The sequence below is a fragment of the Phocoena sinus genome, chromosome 14, assembly GCF_008692025.1.
Source record: "Phocoena sinus isolate mPhoSin1 chromosome 14, mPhoSin1.pri, whole genome shotgun sequence".
Lineage (NCBI taxonomy): Eukaryota > Metazoa > Chordata > Mammalia > Artiodactyla > Phocoenidae > Phocoena > Phocoena sinus.
In genome coordinates this window covers 43,532,840-43,541,433 of record NC_045776.1, presented here as the reverse complement: position 1 = coordinate 43,541,433, position 8,594 = coordinate 43,532,840, and positions in this window count along the sequence as shown.

Genomic DNA, 8,594 nt, shown 5'->3' with positions numbered 1-8,594 from the left:
CGGGAAGTTCAGTGCCTTCCTAAGTACTATGTGAATACAAAACAGATCCACATGATACAGGAGTTACTGTGCCCCTGAAAAACAAAAGCAAGAAAATACACTTGAAATTTGTTTCCTCTCATTAATCTTTTCAGGAGGCTTTGTAGCTCCTAGTCAGGACCCCAATGGTAAAATGCCCAAGACAATAAGTTGCGCAAGTTTTACAGGTTTGAAACTTACTTGCAACTTACTAATCACAAAAGTATCAGCGTATGATGCCTCATGTAAAAAGCCAATAACACATGAGTCTTTGGTAGAAAAGATTAAACACATCAGTCTTTGACCCAGAAGAATAAAGAATGACAGACGGCTCATTTTTCAGAAGCATCCTTCCTTTCCACGCTAGAACTAGGAGTTCTTAACCACAAATACTCCTGTAATCCTTGGAGATCATTTTTTAAAATGTTCCATGCTGTTTGCAGATCCCATCTACAGATTGGCGTCTAAGGCAGACCAGGGAGCATAGATGCTGCTGTGTACGATGCAGCGTATCCATTCCACTGGCAGCCACGCCTCATGGTGTGTGGTTTCCTTCCCATGGGTGGAGTGATGGGTTGAGATTTAAATTTTTAAAATTATAAAAAGTTTTGTTTTCTTTCCTTAGGAATTACCTATAATAATACTGGTACAATTTGACTACTAGGAAAACATAAGTCATGGCTCCCATGATACTTAAAAATATTCAAGGACTCCTGTGAAATGTGCTCTTTATCATCAAAAGGAATATATATATACAAATAAAGGGATGTAACAAGAACTACAGAGTATAGGAAATTAATATTTGACTTTGCATATTTGATTGTCTTTTCAAATCATTTTTAAAAATTATTTTCACTGTTTTCAAGTTTGACATGTCATTTATTAACCAACGTAATGAGTCTTTGTTTTAAACATTTTTTTTATTCAAACAGAAAGTCACAAAAATTATAATCATCCTCGTCAGTTCACTCAGTCCCATGTAATTAATTTTTTTTATCTTGATCTTTTGTTAGCACTTTTATGAATTCATCAGTTTTCCATTAGAGTTCTGAAAATGCTTATTCATTCAGTTCAGCAATATAGTCAGTTACCAGAAACCTGTACTTGTCAGAGTCTTTTCCATGAATTCCTTGAAGATGAAACCCTTTTATAGGAACACTTTTGCAAAATCATCAGAGTACACCCAGAACTGTCTGTAAATGACAGAAGACTTAAAAGTGACCACGGTTAAAGATTTGATGAAAGTTCATAATAATGCAATTGACAAGGAAATTTAGTTATTTCTGAGATATACATTATAAAGTAATAATAGAATTATGACTTATAACATTATACCAGAACATATAAGATTTTTAGGAATTTCATGTAATTCTGAAACATTTATATTAACATATTTCCAGGCAAATAACCCAAAGAAAGTTTAGTATTAGTTTCTTTTGTTTTGTATTGTTTTGTTTTGTTTTATACAGCAGGTTCTTGTTAGTCATAAATTTTATACACATGAGTGTATCCATGTCAATCCCAATCGCCCAATTCAGCACAACACTATCCCCACCCCGCCCCCGCGGTTTTCCCCCCTTGTTATCCATACGTTTGTTCTCTACATCTGTATCTCAAATTCTGCCCTGCAAAACGGCTCAACTGTACCATTTTTCTAGGTTCCACATACATGCGTTAATATACGATATTTGTTTGTCTCTTTCTGACTTACTTCACTCTGTATGACAGTCTCTAGATCCACCCACGTCTCAACAAATGATTCAATTTCATTCCTTTTTATGGCTGAGTAATATTCCATTGTATATATGTACCACATCTTCTTTATCCATTCATTTTTTTTCCCCAGCAAATCAAAATTTATTAGAGACTGTTGAGATATGATTTGTGTTCCCCCCCTTGCAAATCATCCTTTTATCAAATGCATGATTTAATTCAGTCTCTCCAGCTAAAGTGGTGAATCAAAATTAATCAGACAGCTCTGGACTGTGTCGCACAGCCATTCTAATTTACCTTCCATATGGGTATCATTTTATTTTTTATTTATTTATTTATTTATTTATTTATTTTAAGATCTCCATTGCGGTATAATTGCTTTACAATGGTGTGTTAGTTTCTGCTCTACAACAAAGTGAATCAGCCACACATATACATATGTTCCCATATGTCTTCCCTCTTGTGTCTCCCTCCCGCCCACTCTCCCCATCCCACCCCTCCAAGCTGTCACAAAGCACCGAGCTAATCATTCATCTGTTGATGGGCATTTAGGTTGCTTACATGACCTGGCTATTGTAAATAGAGCTGCAATGAACATTGGGGTGCATGCGTCTTTTTGAATTCTGGTTTTCTCTGGGTATATGCCCAGTAGTGGGATTGCTGGATCATATGGTAGTTCTATTTTTAGTTTTTTAAGGAACCTCCATACTGTTCTCCATAGTGGCTGTATCAATTTACATTCCCACCAACAGTGCAAGAGGGTTCCCTTTTCTCCACACCCTCTCCAGCATTTGTTGTTTGTACATTTTCTGATGATGCCCATCCTAACTGGTGTGAGGTGATACCTCATTGTAGTTTTGATTTGCATTTCTCTAATAATTAGTGATGTTGAGCAGCTTTTCATGTGCTTCTTGGCCATTTGTATGTCTTCTTTGTGGAAATGTCTATTTAGGACTTCTGCAATTTTTGGATTGGGTTGTTTGTTTCTTTAATACTGAGCTGCATGAGCTGTTTATATATTTTGGAGATTAATCCTTTGTCCGTTGATTCGTTTGCAAATATTTCCTCCCATTCTGAGGGTTGTCTTCTTGTCTTGTTTATGATTTCCTTTGCTGTGCAAAAGCTTTGAAGTTTCATTAGGTCCCATTTGTTTATTTTTGTTTTGATTTTCATTACTCTAGGAGGTGGATCAAAAAAGATCTTGCTGTGATTTATGTCAAAGAGTGTTCTTTCTATGTTTTCCTCTAAGAGTTTTATAGTGTCCGGTCTTACATTTAGGTCTCGAATCCATTTTGAGTTTATTTTTGTGTATGGTGTTAGGGAGTGTTCTACTTTCATTCTTTTACAAGTAGGTGTCCAGTTTCCCAGCACCACTTATTGAAGAGACTGTCTTTTCTCTATTGTGTATCCTTGCTTCTTTTGTCATAGATTAGTTGACCATAGGTGCATGAATTTACCTCTGGGTTTTCTATCTTTTTCCACTGATCTATGTTTCTGTTTTTGTGCCAGTACCATATTGTCTTAATTACTGTAGCTTTGTAGTATAGTCTGAAGTCAGGGAGTCTGATTCCTCCAGCTCCGTTTTTTTTCCCTAAAGACTGCTTTGGCTATTCGGGGTCTTTTGTGCTTCCATACAAATTTTGAGATTTTTGTCCTAGTTCCATAAAAAATGCCATTGGCAATTTCATAGGGATTGCATTGAATTTGTAGATTGCTTTGTGTAGTAGAGTCATTTTCACAATGTTGATTCTTCCAATCCAAGACCATGGTATATCTCTCCATCTGTTGGTATCATCTTTAATTTCTTTCATCAGTGTCTTATAGTTTTCTGCATACAGGTCTTTTGTCTCCCTAGGTAGGTTTATTCCCAGATATTTCATTCTTTTTGTTGCAGTGGTAAATGGGAGTGTTTCCTTAATTTCTCTTTCAGATATTTATCATTAGTGTATAGGAATCCAAGAGATTTCTGTGCATTAATTTTGTATCCTGCAACTTTACCAAATTCATTGATTAGCTCTAGTAGTTTTCCGGCAGTATCTTTAGGATTCTCTATGTATAGTATCATGTCACCTGCAAACAATGACAGTTTTACTTCTTCTTTTCCAATTTTGATTCCTTTTCTTTCTTTTTCTTCTCTGATTGCCATGGCTAGGACTTCCAAAACTATGTTGAATAATAGTGGTGAGAGTGAACATCCTTGTCTTCTTCCTGATCTTAGAGGAAATGCTTTCTATTTTTCACCATTGAGATTGATGTTTGCTGTGGGTTTGTCATATATGGCCTTTATTATGTTGAGGTAGGTTCCCTCTATGCCCACTTTCTGGAGAGTTTTTATCATAAATTGGTGTTGAATTTTGTCAAAAGCTTCTTCTGCATCTATTCAGATGATTATATGGTTTTTCTTCTACAATTTGTTAATATGGTGTTTCACAATGATTGATTTGCATATATTGAAGAATCCTTGCATCCCTAGGTTAAATCCCAATTGTCATGGTGTATGATCCTTTTCATGTGCTGTTGGATTCTGTTTGCTAGTATTTGGTTGAGGATTTTTGCATCTAGATTCATCAGTGATATTGGTCTGTAATTTTCTTTTTTTGTAGTATCTTTTTCTGGTTTTGGTATCACGGTGACGGTGGCCTCATAGAATGAGTTTGGGAGTGTTCCTTCCTCTGCAATTTTTGGAAGAGTTTGAGAAGGATGGGTATTAGCTCTTCTCTAAATGTTTGATAGAATTTACCTGTAAAGCCATCTGGTCCTGGACTTTTGTTTGTTGGAAGATTTTTAGTCACAGTTTCAATTTCATTACTTGTGATTGGTCTGTTCATATTTTCTTTTTCTTCCTGGTTCAGTCTTGGAAGGTTCTACCTTTCTAAGAATTTTTCCATTTCTTCCAGGTTGTCCATTTTATTGGCATAAAGTTGCTTGTAGTAGTCTCTTAGGATGCTTTGTATTTCTGTGGTGTCTGTTGAAATTTCTCCTTTTTCATTTCTAATTTTATTGATTTGAATCCTCTCCCTCTTTTTCTTCACAAGTCTGGCTAATGGTTTATCAATTTTGTTTATCTTCTCATAGAACCAGCTATTAGTTTTATTGATCTTTGCTATTGTTTTCTTTGTTTCTATTTCATTTACTTCTGCTCTGATCTTTATGATTTCTTTCCTTCTGCTAACTTTGGGTTTTGTTTGTTCTTCTTTCTCTAGTTCCTTTAGGTGTAAGGTTAGATTTTTTATTTGAGATTTTTTTGTTTCTTGAGGTAGGCTTGTATAGCTATAAACTTCCCTCTTAGAACTGCTTTTACTACACCCCATATGTTTTGGATCGTTGTGATTTCATTGTCATTTGTCTCTAGGTATTTTTTGATTTCCTCTTTGATTTCTTCAGAGATCTCTTAGTTATTTAGTAACGTATTGTTTAGCCTCCATGTGTTTGTGTTTCTTACTTTTTTCCCCTGTAATTGATTTCTAATCTCATAGCGTTGTGGTCAGAAAAGATGCTTGATATTATTTCCATTTTATTAAATTTACTGAGGCTTGACTTGTGACGCAAGATGTGATCTATCCTGGAGAATGTTCTGTGCACACTTGAGAAGAAAGTGTAATCTGCTGTTTTTAGATGGAATGTCCATTAAATATCAATTAAATCTATCTGGTCTATTGTGTCATTTAAAGCTTCTGTTTCCTTATTTATTTTCATTTTGGATGATCTGTCCACTGGTGTAAGTGAGGTTTTAAAGTCCCCCACTATTATAGTGTTACTGTCGATTTCCACTTTTATAGCTGTTAGCAGTTCCCTTCTGTATTGAGGTGCTCCTATGTTGGGTGCATATATATTTATAATTGTTATTTATTCTTCTTGGATTGATCCCTTGATCATTATGCAGTGTCCTTCCTTGTCTCTTGTAACATTCTTTATTTTAATGTCTATTTTATTTGATATGAGTATATCTACTCCAGCTTTCTTTTGATTTCCATTTGCATGGAATATCTTTTTCCACCCCCTCACCTTCAGTCTGTATGTGTCCCCATGTCTGAAGTGGGTCTCTTGTAGACAGCATATATATGGGTCTTGTTTTTGTATCCATTCAGCGAGCCTGTGTCTTTTGGTTGGACCATATCATCCATTCACGTTTAGGTAATTATCGATATGTATGTTCCTATGACCATTTTCTTAATTGTTTTGGGTTTGTTTTTGTAGGTCTTTTTCCTCTCTTTTGATTCTCACTTAGAGAAGTTCCATTAGCATTTGTTGTAGAGCTGGTTTGGTGGTGCTGAATTCTCTTAGCCTTTGCTTTTGATTTCTCCATGGAATCTGAATGAGATCCTTGCTGGGTGGAGTACTCTTGGTTTAGTACTTGCATCACTTTAAGTTTATCATGCCATCACTTTAAGTATATCATGCCACTCCCTTCTGGCTTGTAGAGTTTATGCTGAGAAATCAGCTGTTAACCTTATGGGAGTTCCCTTTTATGTTATTTGTCATTTTTCCCTTGTTGCTTTGAATAATTTTTCTTTGTCTTTAATTTTTGCCAATTTGATTACTATGTGTCTCGGCATGTTTCTTCTTGGGTTTATCCTGTATGGAATTCGCTGCACTTCCTGGACTTGGGTGGCTATTTCCTTTCACATGTTAGGGGAGTCTTCAACTATAATCTCTTAAATATTTTCTCTGATCCTTTCTCTCTCTCTTCTCCTTCTGGGACCCCTATAATGCAAATGTTGTTGTGTTTAATGTTGTGCCAGAGGTCTCTTAGGCTGTCTTCATTTCTTTTCATTCTTTTTTTTTTATTCTGTTCTGCAGCAGTGAATTCCACCATTCTGTCTTCCAGGTCACTTATCCGTTCTTCTCCCTCAGTTATTCTGCTATTGATCCCTTGTAGTGTATTTTTCATTTCAGTTATTGTATTGTTCATCTCTGTTTGTTTGTTCTCTAATTCTTCTAGGTTTTGTTAAACATTTCTTGCATCTTCTCAGTCTTTCCCTCCATTCTTTTCCAAGATCCTGGATCATCTTCACTATCATTATTCTGAGTTTTTTTTTGGAAGGTTGCCTGTCTCCACTTCATTTAGTCGTTCTTCTGGGGTTTTATCTTGTTCCTTCATCTGGTACATAGCCCTCTGCCTTTTCATCTTGTCTATCTTTCTGTGAATGTGGTTTTTGTTCCACAGGCTGCAGGATTGTAGTTCTTCTTGCTTCTGCTGTCTGCTCTCTGGTGCATGAGTCTATCTAAGAGGCTTGTGGAAGTTTCCTGATGGGAGGGACTGGTGGTGGGTAGAGCTGACTGTTGCTCTGGTGGGCAGAGCTCAGTAAAACTTTAATGCACGTGACTGTTGATGGGTGGGGCTGGGTTCCCTCCCTGTTGGTTGTTTGGCCTGAGGCAACCCAACACTGGTGCCTACCTGGGCTCTTTGGTGAGTCTAATGACAGGCTCTGGGAGGGCTCATGCCAAGGAGTAATTCCCAGAACTTCTGCTGCCAGTGTCCTTGTTCCCATGGTGAGCCACAGCCACCCCCCACCTCTGCAGGAGACCCTCCAACACTAGCAGGTAGATCTGGTTCAGTCTCCCCTGAGGTAACTGCTCCTTCCCCTGGGTCCCAATGCACACAGTACTTTATGTGTGTGCCCTCCACGAGTGGAGTCTCTGTTTCCTCCAGTCCTGTCGAAGTTCTGCAATCAAATCCCTCTAGTCTTCAAAGTCTGATTCTCTAGGAATTCCTCCTCCCATTGCCAGACCCCCAGGTTGGGAAGCCTGACCTGGGGCTCAGAACCTTCATTCCAGTGGGTGGACTTCTGTGATATAAGTGTTCTCCAGTCTGTGAGTCAGCCAACCAGCACTTATGGGATTTGATTTTACTGTGATTGCGCCCCTCCTACTGTCTCATTTTGGCTTCTCCTTTGTCTTTTGATGTTGTGTCTTTTTTGGTGAGTTCCAGTGTCTTCCTGTCGATGATTGTCCAGCAGCCAGTTGTGATTCTGGTGTTCTTGCAAGAGGAAGTGAGAGCACGTCCTTCTACTCTGCCATCTTGGTTCCTCTCTCTCAAATCTTATTATTATATCACCTGAGATGGTGAAAAGGCCAGGATGAGGTTAGATCCAGGAGGGATGCTAGGTCTTTTGGATCTAACCAAGATCCAGAATTTACTTAGTTCTGGGTCCAGTTTCTTAGATTGCTATGCTCAGAATCTTAACTTTATTTCCATTTATTATAATCTGATAAATTATTAGCATATAAATGAACATTTAAATCTCTTAGTAGAACTAAAATATATTTTTATATAAGTACTATTTTCTCATATAATAAGCAGAAGAGAATTACCTATAATAAACATTATGCCTGGGGGAGGGGAGGGAGGAAGGACAATTTCGTACACTATCAGTGGGAATGTAAACTGGTATAGCCTTCTGGGATGACGACCTACTAAAAACTGTACTACATGTGCCCTTTGATCCAGCAGATATACTTGCACAAAATTTTTAAAGATATATTCATTTATTCACCCTGCAAATTGCTGGGAATAAGCTACTAAATGAAATAGACATGATACCTCCCGGATAGAGGGCACAGTCAAGTGGAGAAAAGCAATATAAGCACTCCAACTAAGAAATAACAATGGACACATGGTACTAAGCCCTATACAGGCAGCAAATGGGGATGACAGATAAAATAATGGGGATGACAGTGCCCACGTTAGGGAGTAGGAAGAAAGGACCCCTCTGAGAAGGTCTCATAAGCTACCAACTGATGAATGAGAAGCAGCCAACCAGGCAGGAGAGAAACCGAATGAAGACCTGAGGCAGGAAAGAGCTGGTGGTTTTTGAAGAACAAAAGAAGGTGCATGTGAGAAGGAAGGAGTGTGTGAAGTG